Source organism: Numida meleagris, chromosome 10 (assembly GCF_002078875.1).
Source record: "Numida meleagris isolate 19003 breed g44 Domestic line chromosome 10, NumMel1.0, whole genome shotgun sequence".
In the NCBI taxonomy this organism is placed as follows: Eukaryota; Metazoa; Chordata; class Aves; order Galliformes; family Numididae; genus Numida; species Numida meleagris.
The window spans coordinates 3,967,252-3,988,469 of NC_034418.1; the positions used below are offsets into that span (position 1 = coordinate 3,967,252).

At 43.6% G+C, this 21,218-nt stretch overlaps 1 long non-coding RNA gene across 1 annotated transcript in view; it reads right to left on the bottom strand.

Annotated features, from left to right (window-relative positions):
• The window catches only part of LOC110404341, a 114,021-nt gene that overhangs the window by 72,500 nt on the left and 20,303 nt on the right, over nucleotides 1–21,218 (bottom strand). The window contains exons 2-5 of the long non-coding RNA XR_002442163.1: nucleotides 5,907–6,002; nucleotides 3,771–3,967; nucleotides 2,888–2,989; nucleotides 968–1,054 (exon numbers count right to left, since the gene is read on the bottom strand). This is a non-coding gene — a long non-coding RNA (uncharacterized LOC110404341). The remainder of the gene's footprint in view (nucleotides 1–967; nucleotides 1,055–2,887; nucleotides 2,990–3,770; nucleotides 3,968–5,906; nucleotides 6,003–21,218) is intronic.

The window sequence follows — 21,218 nt, forward strand, 5'->3', positions numbered from 1 at the left end:
CCTTTAAGGATCTTGAAGACTATGTGCACCAAGAAAGTAGTGGAGAATCTGTCATAAATATCATGAAAGACGTTTAATAGCTAAAAGCTAGCCTTTCTTTAACAATTTAAAAATAAATAAATAAATAACCTATCCATTAACTAGGAAGCAGAAGAATTGGTTTGTCATTATACCATGCCTGAGAGATAGAAGGCAATGGAAACACAAAGTTCTCAGTCCTGGAGACAGCATAGGCTAGGAAAAAAAAAAACAGCAGATGGGCAAGTACAGCCAAATTAAAATTGATTACATATAAATATGGAAATGACTCTGAAATATCTCAGAATATTTATTGACTGTTGCAGTCTATTCTTTGCTCATCCTTGGCAACCCTTTTAGTCACTGCACATCACCTTACAACAGTGGGAAACACCTGTGATGGGGACTCACCTTTCAATACCTGCAGTGAGAGCTGAAGAGAGCTTATATGAGCAGAGCCTGCAGCAGGCTCCTCCTGCTCCCTGATCACGTGTAGTAGGTGCACAGACCACCACAATTCTGAAAAAGCAAAGATCTGCTGCCTGAACTGATTGCAATGGCTCTAACTCAACAGTCACAGAAAATGTTCTTCAAATCATCCTTAACCTTTTTTTTTTTTTTTTCCCAGCCTCTGCATCACCCCAGTCTGCTCCAGTACACGTGCATCTCCCAAGAATACCCACAGCTGGCTCAGGCTTGAAAAAAGACCTCTAACACAGCCTGACCTCAGCACAAGAAGTAGAATCCCATTTCCTCTCAAAACAGTTGTGGAGATGGAAGATGCTGCAGCGTTGCCCACTATATCAGCACACTCCACACTGTCTAATCAGTACTTCTACAAAACCTGGAGAAGTGTCCATGTAAGGAGAATAATGCATGACAGGAGGATGTAAAGAACTAATCAAGAAGGCTGCAGTTGTGATAGTGTTTCTACAAGAAATCATCTTACCTCCTTAGATGTGAAGACTGCAGAACAGAAATATCCTCTCCCTCTTTCACAGGAGCTGGAAGTCCTCTATGAGTTACATGCCACTTTCTGAAAAGAAACCAACAGAAATATTGTGAATACATTTCTTCTATGGCAAAGAAATTAACTCAGTACATAGAACTGTATTTCACCTACGATTTTAACAAAATGAGTTCCTGGAAAGCTTCTCTGGAAGGACACTGGCAAAGACTGTAGCCTTTATAAAAATGGTTAGTTCACTGGGTGATAGTTAGATGAGTTTTATTTGGCTAAGTTCCATTACACTCCCAAACTGAGCTACCAGAAGTGATTTCACTTGTGTTTGCCTATACAAAAAAAAAAAAAACCAAAACCCTTTGTATCTCTATTTCTGAAAAACAGTACCCACCCTGTATCCTTCCCCACAGAAATCTTGGAGTGAGGGGTAAACAGCCCTTCTTCCTTCTTTCCCTTCTAGCCCATTAATGACAAGCTTGCCCTCTTTTTCCAGTCAAACTTTTGCCAACAACAAAACCTTTGTGAGATTTAAAGGAATGAATATGCAAACTGCACAACCTCCAAGCAGCTAAAGAGGAAGAATGACAATAGAATGATAATTAAAGCATTACCATTCATTTTATGGACTGATTGCATGCTCCCCTCTCCCTTCAAAACCAACCTTTCATTTAGAGTTGAGGGAGCAACAGAAATCTCTCGGCCTCCACTGCTCATCAGTGAGGCCTAAGACTTATCTAAGTTCTGTCCATGGCTCTTGGGCTCCCATGTATATGTTTACTGAAGGATGATTTCCACAGTTATTGCATTACATTTTTGAATACCAAAGATTCAGGTCTTCAGAAAATGTTTTACTTGCTTATCACCAAACAATGGCAAAGTTTAAAAGGAAAGAAAAAAAAGAAGGAAAAGACCTATCTTCAGTGATCTGCTAATCAGTCTTCTCTACTACAGTCTATTCTTTTGTCTACATTTGAGATAATGAATATTAAAATTGCACAATTCATCCCACAGGGTGTTATTCAAATTATACAGAGCACAACAGAATCCCTTTTCTTTGCTGTTGAAATTCTGCCTTCTTTAGGGTGGAAACACAGGAGATATGGATGAGTGGAACATAACACTGTACGGCGAAGAGGAGAAACAAGCAGCAAATATAGCAGGGTAAACCCTTCATCTTACAGACAAATGAAAAAGCCATAGGATCTTTGCAGCCTAATTTGTTATCATCAGCCACTGTGCACCAAATCAAACATGTCTGCCTGCAAACCACAGCTGGTCAACTGCAGGCAACAGAGCAAGTTGCAAAAACAGCATGCAGGCTACTTAAGTTTTCACGTATACTTTAATACCTGTGCAAGGGAGAAAGGAGTATTTTATACCCAGATGAAGAGAACAAGCACGTGCTTGCATGCTCAGACCCAAAAGGCAATCCTTCCTCTAGTATGCAACCCTGGTGAGGCCAAAGGCACAGCCAGCCTGGTTGGGTAGCCAGCCTGTCTGGGAATTTGGTGTTTGGATACCAGAACTGTCTGCCCTCTGAAAGTCAGGGTGTGACCAGAGGTTTCACTGTACTTATGTTTTAATGTAAAGTTTCTTTAGAGTGGCAAAAATTCACAGAGACAGCAAGTTTGAACAGAGTTTTTGAAAGTGATCCAGTTCCTAGAAATTAGTGGCAAAGCTGCTGAGAGAAGGGGCAGGTAAAGAAGGTGGGTACACCTGCACCCCAAGGCTGCAGCCCAGCTCAGCACCCATTCCCTCTCATCCAGAACAGCTCTGTACAGGGCAAAATCCTTCTTTTTAGCAGAAATGGGAAAATACAGCACATTGGGTTAAGTTGCCTCCTTCTCAAAGATATACTGTGCAGGTCATAACTTATCCTTTTTAATAAAAAAGAAATAAATTTACCTTTTGAGTGTCATTTCTGACCACTGCTGCCTGTTTGCTAAAGCCGCAGGGCTTCGCAGCAGACAGCCTGATGGAATTCCAGTTCACAGCTTAATTTTCCTCCTGATAAAAGAGACAAAAAGTTCCTTTCAGTAAAAATAAAATTTAATACGGTCCGCAAATTTGATATATTACAACCTCTGACCTCAGCTTAATTGTTCACAAAGGGCTAACGGTACCGCTGGCAAGTAAATGACTTCTACAGAGTGTTGCAACCCTGATAGCTCAAGAGAAGGGGAGCAGCCGCCTGACAGATAATCAAAATTTCTAATGTGAACCATAGTGAGAGAGGTTATTCAGAGCACACCCAGACTGTAGGAGCCTTCCACAGCTGCCACGGTAGCTCCTTAGGATAAGAAATGCTTAACCATCATCCTCACTCAACTTCGTTAAGCGTTGCTGCTGTTAGTTACCAACCAATGCAGAGCCTGACACTTCACAGCAACAGACAGCAATGGCCTGGGATTTACAGAGACACAGTGCTAGAATTTCTCTGAGGCCAAGCTTGCCCCCAGTTCTATGGCCCTAAAGAACTTCTTAAGAGCTTGACAAGGATCCAAGGGAAAGACACAAAGAAAGGGTCCTCCATGGGCTGCAGCACTTTATGATAACCCTCCTCCTGTGGACTGCAGTTCCTGCACAGAACATCCTCCTCCCCCTGTTCCAGCATGGGTCCTCCATGGGCTGCAGCAGGGACATTTGCTCTTGCACGGTTCTGTCCAGAAAGCTCCTTATGTTCTTGTTGTATTGGAGTGTACAGAGAAAGTTACTTGATGATCAGAGAGAATGAGCTGTAAGTTTAGCTCACTGCCTTTATTTGATTGCACAAAAGCAGGAAAATTACCTGGCTGTCCCAGCTGCTGGTTTGGTAGCTAAAGGAGAGCTGGGTCAGGGATGTATACAGGTGCACTGTTCTGAAGTGAACTCAAACCAGTACCACTCTCGTCCCTCTAGGACATCCAGGAGTAATCGACAACATATTTACTCCCTGTTAGTCTGGGTAGGATTTTGGAGCCATGCAGTACCACGAAGAGAGCACACCTATTAAAAATACAGCAGCAGTGAGCAGCATGTCTGTGCAGCACTTGAAGCACTGAGCTGTGCACACATTTACACCTTATCAGGCACATTAACAGATGTAGTTATAAAGAATGTACTGAACTCAGTGTCCTCCTTCCCTTCCTGATTCAGCATGGAATCAGTGACATCAAATATCTCCCACCAAGCACCTGCAGCCCCCAAACCATTGGCATACTTACAGCTGCTTTTGTGCTGCTGCAGCCTTTCTGGGGTCACCGCTGTGGCTGCCACATCTGCAGGGCAGCACCACCACCCCAACACACTAACTGCTACACAGCACCAACCAGCTCCTTGTTTGGCTTCCTGACAGCAAGTAGAAGAGATGAAGAAACTACACCTGTCCTAACACTGGGGAAAGAACAGCTGAGCTTCCTGCATCTGCAGACCACAGGGAAAGAACACTGCAGGATGAGAGGGTATGTGCACATCACCAGTGTCTTCCTAAATTAGTGATGCTGATGTATCCAGCAGCCAGTATTTCTGTTGGTTGTCTCAGTGGCACCAGAAAGCAACTACCAAAGCCTTCAGAAGTTCATATTTCAATTTTAAAGCTGAGGCTATTTTAGCTAATGTCCCCAAGGCAATTGTCTGGTCAAGTGTCAGAGTTTATACTGCTGAATGAAATCTCTATGTTTATGAGATCTCTGCAGTTTGGGAAGCATGTTAGACTCCAGCTTGAGCTTCTAAGATTATACTGGGCTGTGGATATCTTCTTTTTCTCCCCCTCTACTTGGAACATATCTGAATCTTCCCATATTCCTACAAATTATTGAAAATCTCTGTCATGTTTGAATACCAACTGGATTGCTGAGGGATTTTTCCCCCACTAATTCATTTATTTATTTATTTTAAAGGAAGAATTTTTCCACTAATGCTGTTTCTGTGCACTTTCAAGTCTAGTATCTTACAAATTCATAATTTTGGCTTTTGTTTTGTTTGTTTTTAAGCAAAACATTGCCTGATCTCTTAAGACTAATGACTAATGCCAAGTTTCAAATTTCATTTCAACTTTTTGACCCCAAGGATTCCTCCCCCTTCCTGTTCATCCCTCTGAGCTTCTTAGTTTTTTGGGTTTTGTTGTTGTAGTTTCACTTTCCCCGTCACTGCATTACTTGCACTCCAGCTTGGTTCCTTTCTTTTGGTACAAGCACTGTGAGCATTACCTGTTGCTGCTGACTTACTCTTGACAGCTAGTTTACATTTGAGCAATGCATTACACTGTGCTCACTGCACACTACTGACCACTGCATCTGGAGCTTTACACATCAGTTTGTGGGCCCTGAAGGAATTTTCTAGATGGGCAAAGTTTAAAAAGAGCTTTTTCAACCATCATAGTAGGGCACTCACTCCCCTGCCACAGCTGAGTCATTAAACCTTTATGTCACTCTTCCTAGCAGTGAGCTCGTACTCATGTTTATTCTACTTTGGGGTGTTTGTATTTCTGAGCATCCAGGTCACAACGCTCACACGGTGGTACCAAATATCATGTACCATTAATTCCACTAACCTGCAAAAGCATGTTATTTTGAAGAGCTCGAGGTAGACACAAAAATCTGTAGGAATGTGGTTTTTTTTGAAGTTTGGTCCTGATAGAAGACTTCTACTTGACCGAAGGAGCTGGACTGGTGTATTATATGGAAAAACAACACCGATAATGGTGATGGACATACATGTAAGCCTGCCTGTTGCAGAGGGCTTTCTTGCCAAAGCATGTAACATACCCTACGCTTTTGTCAATGTATAAACACCGTGCTAGAGCAGGCTATATTGAACACTGCCTTTTAGAGGACTGAATTTACATTACACACTTGCCTAATTAAAAGATGCCCCTTTAAACACAGAAAAGAGAGCATCCACCTTCCTGTTTCCTGAAAGGCAGAAGTTCAGACCCTCTCCTCACCTCCACATTCACACTGCCCTGCTGGCAGCTGCACGGCTGTGGTGGCACCCGCATCTTGAGAGCTCCCACCACTCCTCTGGCAACTGCAGCACACACCTGAAAGAAGACAAAACAAAAGGAGCATTTTAGTTGCAAGAAAGAGAGCGGTAAGGCTTACTGTGTAATTTCTCCTCTACTGAAGGTTTCACTTTTTTAGCCTTGTTCTTCTCCTATATGCTAGATTCTCTCCATCCTTGAGAAGCAATAGGTACCAGAGGCTGACAAGATAACACTGAGCTAAGCCCAGAAGTTATATTTTCAGATCTTTCATAAAATAAGCATCTGTACTTTTTCCACTTATTTGTCTAACTGAGTTCCCCCGTTACCTTCTTGTATTTTTTTTCCAGTTATTGGCTGATACCCAAGTAGGTAAAAGTATTTCAGTCCCATCCCATCTCTAGGTTCAAAGGAAAAAAAAAAGAAAGAAACAGTGTAAGGTTGATCACACACTTGTTAATAAGTCAAAGCCGGATTCAAGTGTTTGTGTGAGGTAGAATTATCTCATTCTTTTTGTCTGTGTCTTTCTGTGATCTACCAGTCAAGTATGTGATTGGATTTCAGCTCAACAAAACCTTAAATTACACACCTATTGTGCCTGAGCTAAGCCTAGTTTCACAGCACTGGAGAAGGCTCCTCACTGCTCTTTTGGCACTGTTCGATCTGGCTTCTGCTATCATCCGCAGGTTGATGAATTAGTAATAGGATTAGAAAGTCTCATCTCTGAAATGCTGTAATTGTCACATTTGGTGAACTGACAAAGGGCTCGGGTGATGGAGAGGTGCTCCGTAACGAGAAGTCAGACGTTCAACCTGCACTCTCCAGCCAACATGAAGAGAATGGGAGGGATAAAAAGAATCCCCCCAGCTCTCCATTTGCTCAACACGCACAGGTACCACATGCTCTAAATTAACCTTTCATGCATGGAAGGCAGAGCGCTCTGCCTCTTAAAGGATCTCATCTCACCGCGAGGAAGATGATATACTTGTTGATTCTTTGGCTGGGGCGGGAGGTTAGAAAGTCTAGGAGGACTGGGAGCAGATTTTCCCATTCTCTCCTGGAATCTTTAATACAGAAGACCTGCTCACAGATGTCTCCAGGCCAGCAGAGTAGCTCCTGGCAATGCACTGCACCGCAGCTGAGATCCCAGCTGGCCATCGAGGATGGCTGGACACAAGTGCCCACACTGCTCTGCGGGCCCACTGCTATTAGCTAAGGTGTGCTGGAGCACGGGTGAAGTTCTCAGAGGCTCCCGTGCCAAGTCCCATTCCAGAAGGGCAGGATTACAGGCCCCAGTGAGGCAGACACACTAGTAAGAGACACTGGGACCTGCCTGCCTGCCTTTGCAAACACCACACTGAAAGGCCTGGTAGCAGAGAGCCTGCAGAACAGATAGCTAAAACTTTCCTATTGTTTGTTTCTTCTATTTACTTTTTGTTTTGATCTCCACTGATTACAAGCAGTGGCAACACCCATTTTCAAAGAGAAGAATGGAAGTTAAAAAACTGCAGTTGGGCAGTTCTGCGTTGTGAAGCACCACAGCGCTGCCTTCCCCTGAGAAACGGCTTCACGCGGTGCATACAAATCAACAGGGAACTTTATTCCCGCTCACCTTTTACTACAAAAGGCTATCAAAAGCCAACATCACTCCTGCTAAAGGAACGTGTCCCCAAATGCTCTACAGATGCAGCATGTGAGGTCAGCATTCACCATCCCCTTTCTCTGTCAGTGTGAGTTTCATTTTAATTACGAGTGCATGTTTTGCACATTGTAAAACTACCCCTGGCTCTGACCACCATAAGAAAAGGAACATTTAGCTCAGGAAACAGTAGCTGACCCTGTCTGCTCTCTTTCTTCCTTGGCATCAGCTTAGACTATTAACACCTTATGTGTGTTGCCTGCGCGTCCCACATATGTGTGCTCTACATCCATTTCATGCAATACCTGTCATAAGTGCATACTAAAAGCTTCCTACTGGGAATTCTCTGCTTTGTTTGACTCCTCTTCTTGGCGTCTTGCTTAGCTATTGAATTCAACTGCTTGACAGAGAAACCTTTCTGTGTGCTAGAAGCTTTGTCCTTGGGAAGCTGTGACATTAGACTTAAACACATAGAGGCCTTTTTCACCTCACAGTTAACTCCTTAATTATTCATTCCCAGCAGAGGAAATCAGGAGAAACCTTGGCAGCCAATGTAAACATTTTGTAGTGGAAGGCAATTTTTTTCCTTCCCAAGAGCACAGTATGACCATGATAGTTCCTTTTCTAAAAATTGATGGGTTTTGTACCAAAAAAAAAAAAAAAAGGATTTTTTTTTGAGGGGGGGAGAGGGGCACAGACTGTTGCAGAGTAAAACACAGCCCATTTGACAGTGACTATTTTGCTCTGAGAGCCACTTGCCAACTGAATTCAGAGAAAAAGATCCAGGCACATTTCACCTGAAATGTTCCCCTTGGAGCAGCCATCCTGCAGCACTGGATGAGAGCACCCAGCGACCACTTTGAATATCCTCCCCCTGGCGTGGCAGCAGCTCCCAAGCTCTGCAGCAGGCCCCGTCTCACTGCCAGAGCACTTTCCCTATTTCCCACACAGGATCTGAAGCGGCCGCCTTTTGGAGTGCTCAGTCATTAAAAGCAATAGATGCCCTGTGCAAACAATTTGCAGAACCAGCGCTACAGACAACATTTTGGCAGTCCCACTGTAACCTTAACTGGAGCACACAACATTGGCCTGCTCCCAGGAGCCATCAGTGGGAAGCACATATAGCAACGGGCCACCCACTTACTGTTTTCTTAGAGAAAGTTTGCCAGCAGTGATATGCAGCTTGCACCACCTTCCTGAAACATTTCCACACTCGCTGAGCCTGCACAGGGCTGCCCTCAGCAACACCTCGGCTTTCAACCTGCCCTGCTCCACCTCCTGCTCCTGCCACGCAGCCCAGTCTCCTCCTTGCATTGCTTCCTCTTTCTTCATCACCTTTTCCTGGCTTTGTGCCTTGTTTCTTGCTGTTCCTAAAGCTTGGGACAACCTCTGATTAATGTTCAGCAAACAGCCTCCTCCACAGATCAGACTGCACCCAAGCATGCTCTGTTTTCTCTTGTTCTGCGTTAACCCCACTCATGCCTTCCGCCCTCCCTGAGCAAGGCCTCCGACCTGCTGACAGGGAGCAGCACCATCAGCTCCTGTGAGGGGACCGGGCTGCTCGCTGTGCCATCCCACCACTGCTTTCCGTGAGCAGGCAGGGGGGAAACTCATGGATGAAATCAGCAATAGCATCCACAAAGTGAGCATCTTCCTAGAGCACGTAGCTATTCCCTAGCTCTGTTCAAAGCACAGAAACGTGGGTGAGCACAGGGGTAAGGATGGCCCCACACCACCTCTCTGTTCCCACCTGCTTTGGGCTAAGGCTTGGATGCAGAAACAGAAGAGATCAAAACGTGACGCTGCACGTGGGCCAACTCGGGGAGGTTACCAGTACAGCCTGATTGGATGCAAGGTGCCATATCTGTGCTGCAGCCTTTGGAAAAATCCACCTCTAGGACGCAGTCATTGGTAAGGCAACATCTACAACTGGGAACTGTAAGAAAATTTTAGTCTGATCACTAACAAATACATTCTTAGCTCTTTTAGGCTACTTTATATATTCAACCTTTTTCTGGCCAAGAATGACTTCACTCCTTGGGGAAAGGTAAGCAAAAATGGAAAGTGGTTGGGTGACTTCTCACTGTATTAAATTCAGCCTTTTCAGGACCAGCAAGGTTCCCAGCGTTACACTGTTTCTGTATTAAAATCTAATTCTGAAAGTTTGACAAAGCGCACATTTAACACAGGTCAGCAGTATATTGACAGGATGTTAATTTTAAATTGTGTCAGCATTTCCTGTCTTGAGTGTTAATGTCAATTAGCACCTTGCTGCATAACCTCCAAGTCCCCCCTTATTACGGGAAAGTAGCAAAGCAGGCAGCAAAAGCACTTCTATTCAAAACACCACTCACTATCAGCCAAACAAAGAGCTGTCATAACAAAACCGGCGAGGTGAAAGTGCCTAAGCTGCTATGGATTTGAGGTTAGAAGCCTCAGTCTTTTTCCTTATTCTTGATATTAAAAGTGTAAGCGTGTCAACTTGGAGCGAAAGGCTAATTACTTCGAGGCTCTTTGAAAAGTGTGCTACCATTCAAAATCTCTAAGCCTGACATAAAGCCCTTGGCTTTAGATTGCACAGCGTATAGCACACTGTAGGTCACCCATGAGTATCCTTAACGCGCTCTGAAATATGCAATCCTGTTCCGGGAAACGTGAACACTCCTGCATGCCTGCTTTTTTCACACATGCTGTGGAAAACAGACATCCCACAGCCTGCAGCAGTGACACCCAGCTCCCAGTCTGGCCAATTCACACACCTTTTCCAAAAGCGCTGTATAAGGGCTTCATGGCAAACTTCACCCAATTCTCCCCCTGCTCCATGATCTGACCGCAGCTCACAACGTGTGTGTACTTCAAGGTCCAGTTGCACACACATCTGGGCTGGGTACCTTTTCTTGCACGTATCTGTTCCATCCAGCACCATAGATGCCCAGGGTGAAGTCTGACTTCCCTTACGTCAAGCAAAAGCTCTGCCACGAACTCTTGTGTAGAATACAAATGTGTTCCCAGAATGACAGCACAAGTCTCAGGACATTTAGCCTAAATTCTGAAGAAAGCTGGCCGGTATTGCAACCTTTTGTGAGAATGAAATTTTAATGGAAGAGAGAAAAATGTTACAGTCCTCCCAGTCAGCTCTAATTCCAGGTCTTGATGACTGCTCAGCCAAAATATTAAGATGAGGATTTTCAGCAGCAATTCATTGTAAAGCCCAGCAGTAGATGTCTGGGAGCGAAGCTCCCACTGAAGACCATGGGTGCTCAAATTTTGAACAAGGGTTCAAACACTAGCTCACTCCCACAGCTGGAAATCAGCTCCAAGTACAAATGCCCAGCAAGGTGCTTTTGGAGGGCAACTCAGCTCCTACCTTTGTTTCTTTTGAGCACGGACTCGAGGTGCGGCCAGGCACCATGTGGTAAATCTTGAGATCTGGTGCAGAGATGAGGCAGGCATTATGCACAGACATTGAGCCGAGCGCTTACGCTCTGCCAGATTCTAAACAAATTGGCCAAACAAATTAATGCCACACACCCTAAATTGGCTGAACAAATTAATGCAACACGCCCTTTGCACAAGGGTGCCTTTGAAGGCCAAGGACCGTGCATGTTGCAGCGAGATGCGTTCTCCTGAATAGGCTGTTCCAAGCAAATCTGTTCTGCGAGAACAGAAACAGCATATTATAGTTTCAAGTTAGAGCAGGGCTTTCGCTCGAGAGCTTTTCAGACACCAATACTGTGTGTTGACATTTAATTACTAAACTCTTAAAACAAATTTGTATGAGCAAATGCTCCTCAATCATTTCATAATAACACAACCAGTGTTTCTTGGCAGTTAGAACAAAACCAGAAACATGTTGAAATCGCACACACAATGCCTTGTTCTGACAGGGGAAGAGGTGCCAGACTGAGCAGTGTGAACCCTCCAGGCTGTGGGAGCTGATGGGATTCAGGAACTGAGTACTGCAGCTCTGCTCCCAGGGGCTGGCAGCAGATCAGCCCCAGCAGGTTCACTGGGAGGTTGCAGTTTACCAGATTTCATTCTCCAAACAACTCTCCCTCTTCCAGTGAAAGGTCCTATCATCCACTGAGGCCCAAAGCTCGCAGCGGAGGATTACAGAGGGTGCTTTCACGAGGCTGTTGGTGCAACACAGCAGCCTGGCAGGGCAGCAGGGATTGCCTTTTGTTGCTATGTGAGTGCGGTGTACCTACATCGAAGGTGTATTTCCTTCCACCTTCAGTGCGATCTACTGCAGTGTTTTGCACATCTCTGCTACTGAGCTGCAGGGTTGAAAACCAGCTCCAGCCGACATGTAAAACTCACAGCTTTGCTTTCTCGGTCCCCTCTGGCAGAAGGTCTGTGTCAGTGCAGCAGAACACTGTACCCTGGAGCAGGTCTTCTTCAAGTCCTTCTTGTTCTCGTGATACCCATTATGTCCTCATTCTCTCTTCATGCTCTTCAGGACAGTGTTTAAGACTTGATTTCTTAATTTTGGTTCTTAATAAAGAATGAAAAATCTCCATGCAACATATTCCATCTGCTTAGCTATACAATCCCTCCTTTTCATGGGACTTCCGTGAAAAGCGATGTCAGAAGGACATTAAAGAAACATACTCTCTGATGAGACTTAAAATACCACTGTAATAGCTTTGCAAGTACGAATTGCAGCTTTGGTTTGCTGAGTTTCTCCAGGACCAGTCCTCATGGATATCTTACGCACAGTCTGCCAGCTAGAAGGGCTCTTTCTCCCAAATTTAATATGAAATTGTTGAATCATGACACCAGGATCCACTGGAGCTGCTGCTCCCCAGTTCCCCCTTCGCTCCCCGCACTTCCACTCACTTACTCAGGGTACTTTCATTCTTCCCTTCACTCACTGTTACAATCCAATCTTACAACTTTCTGTCCCTTCGCACAGCAACACAACCGCTCCCCAAGCATCTTCTTTCATGTGCCCATGCCCACCGATAACCTGCTTCATCACTGCAGCGCATCCCTCCCTCCTGTTTCTACGGATGCATTCCATCTCTCTTAAGTAAAGCCAGGAGTTTGAAGCGGACACCGGTGAGAGAAGATCCACCTACCGAGCCAGCTGCTAGAAGCACATCGGCTTCAGTGCAGCAGGACCAGCACTGAGTTGGATATTCAAGCTCTCCTTTCAAAGGTTCAAGTGGAGAGTGCTTTTGGGGGGGAAACTTGAACTGAAATGTCCTCCCGGCCACTTAGGCTTTAATAACAGTCCAAGCTTGCATCTCAAACTCACTATGCCTTCAGAAATGTTAAGACTGTCCCAGCACATTGCCCTCCTCTCTAATTAAGAGCCACCTATTGTGTTCCATTTTTCTCTCTGAAAATTGCCACTGCAACCTTGCTATCAGCTCAGTATCTTACCATTAGCAAGGAGGGCAAGTATGTGGTGTCCTTGACTTGTCAGCTAGAAACGTCTGGCCCCCTTTCTCTCTGGGGAGCGAGCCTATAAGCTCTGTAATGCATTTAACCTCTATCACCTCCGAGAGTAAGAGTCTCCACAAGCAGTTTGCTGCTGCCCCACCCCTGAGCTAACTCATTTACCTTATTTTTTCTTACAGTGTCCAATAAATCACACTCCACCCTTTAAAAATTATTACGGTTAATATACGACTTGCTAAAGAGATGCAATTCACATAACTAAGTTATAGCTTTAATCTCATAACACAGAACATTAATAAATGTGGCAAGGCTCTGAATTAATAGCCTGACTTGTATTTACGTATTTAGACATGCTTGTATTTGTATACTTCTCTTAGCATTAATTACAATATATAGGCTAGATTCTGATCTCCATCTCAAAGGGAAAAAAATTCCTAAAAAAAACCCCATGCAACTGCCATTGCAAAGCATTGAAAGAAATACAGGGCTTTGTTAAAATTACTGATTCCAATTGGAAAACAATGAACTGCTGGCTTTCTACAAAAAAGAATTTGAGTTTGTTTAGCTTTCATTTGAATAGCCTGATTAATTTTAAAGACGAGTGTATTCTTTCTATAGTCCTGAAAAGGTTATTAAATTTGATAAAGGCCATATCCCTTGGTTAGATAGTTGGTTCAATGATCCAGCTGCTGAAACACAAATGCTTGAAGTAAGACCAATTGTTCAAGCGCAAGCTGAAGATGTGCAAGAGCCATTGCTAGGGAAATATTTGGAAATTCCTCATAACGTTCATTCCCATTGTTTTATTGGTTTGCTTTATCAAACATTCCAAGAGTAAACCAGGAACGTTCACCCTAGCGCGAAAAATGATGAGGACCACAGAGAACGCATTCCAAGCTTGCAAACCCAAAAACTCTGAGCAGAAAATGGCATTATTCTTGACAGACAATTTCTACATATAAACCAAGAAAAGATGAAGCGTCATGAGACTTTCCTTAATTGAGTTATGCCTGAGAGAAATGACGGTTGTTGTCATTTGGAAACCACAAGTTTGAAAATGAATGTGTCTAAAAGCAAAACAAAACACAAAATTAAAAAGCCAGCCCAATAACCTTGAAGTTCTCTGAATTATTCACAGCATCAAATAACTTTCATAATTACCAAAAGGAATGTAAAAGCCTGTGAATCTTGACAATGGAAGCCATGGTCCTACCACAATTCAGGACTGTGGTACATCTTTATTAAACCTGACCCGGAGTCCAAGCAACTGCATGCTGGTGGCAGCGCCCAATGCATGGACCCCTCTGCAGCATCAAACCAATGTTTCAAACATTTGGTGCCAACTTCTTAACTACTGTGGAGTACTGCACACATTTCTCAGAAGCACCACCAGCTGGGGAGCTGACTTGGGTCACGGCAAGGAAGAGAATATTCTGCTGGTCTACCTACGGGAAGGTCTAATTTTTAGAGGAAAAATAAAGTACTATTTCATGTTTATCACTGCAGCTTCCTGGATTTTGTCAGTTCAACTTGGTTAAAGCTGCAAACCTCTTTGCCACGTGAGCTTACTTGAGAACCCCAATTAACATTTAGACAAAGGAGGTCTCTTTTAGAGCTCATAGAAGTGTACACAAGCCTAAAACATGCTCCAGAGTCAAAAGACACACAAAAGCATATCTCATCTATGATCTTTGGGAAATCTATAACCAAATTCTTGATTTTTTTGTGTATGCATAGGAAGAGTGAGGGTCTTGACTTTTGCATACCATCACTGGCAATACTGAATGTGAATTTTCTTTACAAAACTCTGTGCTATTTATTAAATCAGCTCCACCCATTTTACACAGTATTGCATATTAACCACCGGTTGACTTGGAAGTGTCAGTAAATGAACAAACTGGATTTCAAAGGAAGACGTGATGACATGCTCTGACAACATCATTGATAGTTCAAGGATAACGATCTGCATCAGATCCTACTTTAAAGCATCCGGTCTCAGGAGGGAAGGTTTAGTAGCTGAAATTCATCCTATTCCATCAGATAGATTAGTCCAGAGCATAGAATTCTTTTAAAGCCACGCTGGGTGTATATTAGCTATTACCTGTTGCTGGGAAATATCCGCATATATCTCAAGTAACCACGTCCATACTCATAACCATACTCATAACCACCTATAGAGCTCTCCTTGGTGCATCTTCTGACTGTATGTCTGCTGTCCTTAAGCAGACCACAACCCCACCAATTAATGGATCAAATCTTCCATTAGCAAACTATAAAGGTGAGAGTGTAACTCTGCTTCAGCCTAGAAGAGATTTTCAGTATAGAGGGGATGACCAGCATCTTCCAGAAGAACACAAGAACTAGAAATTTAGGAACACTAATTAAAAAAATAACAGTGTAAAAAACAAATGCTTTTAAGGACTAGTAAATAACAACTTTGCAGTGAAGCACAAACATCTCAGCTGGCAGTGACAGGGGTGCCCTGGGTACATATGTCAGTCACAGGATGGTGGCAAGCAAGCTTGGTGGTATGGCCACAGAGACGAAAGGCACAGAACATGAGGCAAGGCACATTAGTCCCAGGAAGACTGGCAATGTTCTGTACCATGTAGGCCTGGAGCCCCTCACCTACAGCATCAGAACTAACGCAAATTCAAACCGTAGCAGGCACAGAGAAAGGAAGAGCGTGACATTCAGGAACGTGAAGAATGTATCCCAGCACAGGAGGCTGAAAGCACAGTTTGCTGAAAGAAAAGAAGGTGGTTGTCTAAAAAAAAAAAACATGTTTAGTAAGTATATACTGAACACTGCATGCAAGCACCCAAAGTACACAGCAGTTATCCTTTCCTGTCAAGGGAAAAGAAGAAATAAATGATCTGTGGATAGGAAAGCTGAGAATGACAATTTCCTGAAACAAACGAGAGGAATAGCACATGCCAAATCACCACAGGACCTTAATCACAAAAATAATTGTATAACGTGGCTTAACAGAGCACATTGCTTCCAAACCTGCATAGTCCTTAAGACTTCAGGAAAGATTGATGCACTAAGATAGATGGAAATGGAGCTTGTAGGCCTGGATTGAAAAGGGTGTCAAGGCAAGAAAGATAAGCTGTGAGTTAAAGCTTTTTCTTTCTCCCAAACTGGCAGGTTCAGTCATGTAAGCCCCCAAAACAACAGCACCAGGACTGTTTGGAATTACATTCTTTTTGCGAGTCAGAGGTAAAGCACTGGCATCTTCCAGTTTCAATGTCCTTATTGAGGAAAGAAAATATCCTGCCTATGCACCTCCACTTTCTAAAAAAAAAAAAAAGGAAAAAAAAAAAGAGACCTCTTCTAGCACTGAAGTGGCCAGTAAACGAACCCTATGTTCCTCATCTTCTTTATTCAAACTGTCATGATTCAGAATGATTCAGAAGAAGGTGAAGTGCTATTGAGCTAGTTTACAACGCTGGACAGAAGGGATTCTCTGCTTAATAAGGAAATACCTAATCACTGATTATAAGGCAAACAGTATTAATAAGCAGGTCATTTGTCTCCAAATGAACGCATCATAACCCAGAGGATTTTATCTGAATCAGCCACTGCTCTTCAAGAGTTTTTCATTTCGGGTGAGAGTCAGTACTAAAATTACAAACAAGGACAACAGAACACAATGGGAGTAAATTTGGAAGCCAATCAACTTCTGAAAGGAAGAGCCTTTGTGCACTGTACACACAGTTTCTGGAAGGCTCAGGGCAGCCCAGCTGATTTATCTGGTGTGTCTGGGAACATTCCTCGGATGCTGTGGACAAAGGGAGGCTGAGACTCAAAAGATGGAGTCCTATAGTCAGGGCTGATGGTGGAGAATGGCAAATCTGCCAACTTTTCTGCCATTCAGAAGATGACACTTGAGGAAAAGAGAGGCCTTGATGGGAATTACTTTGCTAGTGATGACCAATATCCAGTGGAAACAAAGATCTAACAAACTTCGGTTTTGAAAACAAAATATATTTAAAAATACATTTAGAAGTCAATTTGCAGCAGTTGGACTTACTTCAGTTTTTGAGCAAATTTAATTTCAAATAGTGAAAAATGTGTCTAGCATGTCTATTGACAGATAGGGTTTCCTCCAGATGGAATTTTGCTGTTAACGGCCTCTGGAGGTCAGAACAAAACCTGCAACTTGAACCATCCAGTACATTTAGTAAATTTAAATGAGCCCTGGATGCTTTGAAACTCTTGTAGGTAGGTAAAGCATTTCTCAAGTAGTGGTTCTTGTTCAGATCTTACCCACTTCAATTCCTGCTCTCCATTTATGTTCAATTATTTGTCTACCAGCTGCATTGATAATTTAGGCCTAAATAATCTGATATATTGAACAAATAAGAAAGCAACCCAACATTTTAAGTTCACACAGCTCTTCGAGAGTTTCATCTTTACCCTGCTAGTAAAAGCCATTGGAAAGAAGAGGAAAGCACAGCATTGCTGTGTGGCATGCTACTCGTGTAAACTCTTCCCTGCCAGCCCTGTTCAGTCTGCACAGTATAAGCCACAACTGCTTAATTATCATGTGCTCTGCCAAAGGTGCAGTCAAGGGTGTTTATAAGGAAATGAAGACGGTAAGCCAAATTTCATTTGCAGATCAGACACGCCTGCTAGCAAACAAAGCCAAGGTTTTAGGTACAGATGAGATCAGTAGTTCTGTCCTCCAGGGAAGGCGGCTGCACCTCAAAAATTAATGAGTAATTTTTCAAATTGATGTTGTAAGTTAAACTAGTTATTTTCACAATTAAGTGCTTTACCAAGCATTTAGGAAACAGCAGTTTCTCATTGGACAACCAGTTCTGAGGTCCAACTGGTGAAGATACAATGCAAACCCAAGGTTATATAAAATTTTCTTAGCCACTCCATGAATACCATCGGGAAGTAAAGTAAGGATACATCTTTGCAGGGCAGGGAGAGGACATTCCATGTTACAAGGGCACTGGAGTCCAGACTGGGTAGTTTTCCTGACCACAGTAATTATTTTGCTTGCTTCTACAAAGCCAACCTTTACATACTACTAATAATTATTAGTTATTTTCCCTCTAAGCCCTTCATTGGTATACTCTAATAATCAATACTTCCCTGCTACACTGATGGGAGAAAAAAAAAAAAAAAAAAAGAGGCAACACACAAGACTGACACTGAAATCAACCACAGGGTCTGCAAATACAAAGTAGGCCACCTATCTCCTGGCCAGTCTCCTTGCCCCCCACCCCACCCCCATGTGCCTGGGCCATCCTTACCAATGCTTCCTAAGCCAAACTCACCCAGAGCCCCCTGCCAGGCCAGCCATGGCCTCCTTGCAATGCACAGGCCAGCACAGATGCCAAGAAAATGCAACATTTCTTTTGGCAGTTGTAGACAGGGAGTTGATGAACTGAACTCACGATATGCTGCGTGAGTTTGGGTAAGGTTTTCCTCCTTGCCTAGGTTTACTACCGTATATCAGTGCTTACATACAGGCTGATCCTGTAATCCTAATGCTAAGCTTATGGCCAAGGGGAACTGCAAAAGACATGCTTTATAGAAGACAGACATACAGAATGCCCCGCTGTATCTCCTGCAACCAGAGAAGGAATAGTGTATCCATGCTGGAAACCAGCTGAAGTAAAACTATTCCTCCACCAGAGAAAATACTAGCTTTGTTGTTACTGTTTCCTGCACTGTTTATAACAGGAAAGCTTTTGTTTTGTTTTGCTTGGATTTTCATTTGCCTTTTGTTCATCTATACAGCAAAGAAAACACAAAGTTTAAGCTGATGTGATTTGGAGCAGACCCAAAGTTTCATGTTAAAAAAAACCACAGAAAACAAATACAGCCCTGGCAGACAGAAATGAAGGGCCAGCTATCTCTGTTATGCTGAAGACATTCACTTTTATTACATTACATATGATACAAGTCCTAGCTGTCAAAATCCTCAGGAGCACCTAAACAGATAATAAACAATCAGTGAAAGACTTATGGCTACATGTTTTTCATAGTATTGGAAATCACCTGGGAAACATATTTTAATGGAAAATACAGCTTGATAGAGACAAGCTTCAAAGATTTATGAAGAAACTGCAGCACAAATCAAGTGGAGGGGTTAGCTTTCCAAAATGATATGGAAGCGCTAGAAAACAGTACCAAAAGAAAAAAAAAATAAGAAAGGACGAAGAAGGACAAGCAAAGAGGGAAGAAAGAAGTGCCCTTCTAATGATTTATGCTGCAGAGAAGGAATATGCCTACTTGTGATCCTGTTACCCTTACTGCTCCTTGTGATTGTTATTCTTCCCCTAAGAGAAGCGGTCATGTTACTTACTGACAGAAAGTTACACCTCTTCAATGTGATTTGTCCACTTAAAAGAACATTTATCATGTTGCCAGTTTATAAATCATTTAGGCCAACGAGATTAAGGCTATAGGAAGCCAGCACCCCTAACTGATTCTCATGCCAGATAATTCACAGACCCGCATTTGTTTACACTAAACCTTATCAGCCAAACAGTAGAGCCCAGTGCCAGCTAAGTGCCGGTTCCTTCATCTGCAGAAGAGCCCAGGATGAGGCACAGTGCTAGCACAGAGCCCTGCCCTGACTGCAGCTGTGCCTGCAGCCACCCGTACCACGCCAGCCTCCAGCAGGGCATCCCGAGGATGAGCAGTTCTTCCTCCACACATTAATGGAGCAGGGCCTCTCCACGGCAATGGGACAGGAGCTGAAGAGATTCAAGCTTCCCACGCATACTGCATGTATCTTGTACAGGGGGAAGTGGGAAATACCCGTTGTTTTTTTTTTTTTTAACCAATGGAAATACATTACCCCCTTGCTGAATACATGCGGACATGAACCACTCCACCTTCTTTGCTCTGCGCTCAGCATCAATTCCAGTAAGCTGAAGTTGTCAAACCTGAGATAGCCTTTTGTTCAATTCAAACTCTTATAACGTTAAAGGAGGCTGAAATACCAGCTGGGACACATGATCCAGCCTGCAGCACTGTCTACAGTTACCAGCAGGCCACGGTGCCAGCTCCAGGAGCTGCACAGATCTGCACACAGCGAGGCTGCTCGACCACATCTGAAAGGTGGGGGGTTAGTTCAGCTGGGGATAAAGCCCCCAGGCCCACACCTCATACAGTGCAAGGAAACAGAAAACAACTAAGTATTAAAAGAGGGCGAGCTTTGGATCCCGAGATTTCAAACTAACTGACAAGCAATTAATAACCTTAGGCCTGATGATCTTTACATATGAGGCGCAGTACAAGGGAAGAGGAGCTACAGGGAAGGTCTCAGTCACCTGAAGTCCTTTGCTCTAGATGTGCCTTTTGAAATCCACCCAGAAAGCTCTATTATCCCGTAAAACAAAGACAGATCTCTCCTGCAGAATCTTGTCAACTGAAGCTCTTCAACATTGTCTTTTTCTGTGGGAAATTCTTAAAAAGGGAATTATTCTTAATCCAAACTAGAGGTGACAAGTTACAGGACGGAAGCCACCGTATTTCCCTTCAAAGATTCAGGATGCAGGTTACCACACAGCAGCACAGGCCTTGCTTCTGCTCTCAGTTACTGGCCTGTGGACCAAGGCACCAGGCTAAGACTCAGAGTGGGTCTTTCAGTGATGCCTTCGGTAGATCATCCTGCAATAAATACATCCACAACTGGGGCCTGCACCGCTTCAAACCACTGCATTGCTCTCCCTTCTAAAACCAGTTGACTCTCGCTCCTGTTACTTCACTGTTAGCCTTTGGCCTCCTGTAGGCTCCTCTAACTACAAGCTGTGGAATTCAGGTCTATGGTCTTGATGTCACCTTTAAAACGCCCAGCACTTAATGCTGGCACGCCCAAGAAGTTTTTCCAAAGGTATGGCGATTGCTTCCTGAGGAGGTGGCTGTGCACAGATACTTGCCTACTGCTGACTGCCTGTGTGGAAAGAGCAAGGGTTAAGTCTCAGCAAGGTTAGGAAGAAGCCAGCGGTACACAGCTGACTCTTCAGAAACAGCCACTGGCTTCCAGACAACCTGCACAAGGTGCCCTGGGCCCGCATTTTCTGGAGTGCTCAATACAAATGCTTTGGCTCTGCCCCTTGGCTATTAAAGAGTATTAGCACAGGTATCGGGATATTTACTCTTTGAGTTTAACCTTAAATGAAAGCTATCTGTAAACAATGAAAAGAAGAATAACTGAAACAAGATAATTATCTGCAGAGTGAGTGAAAAGAACACAGACA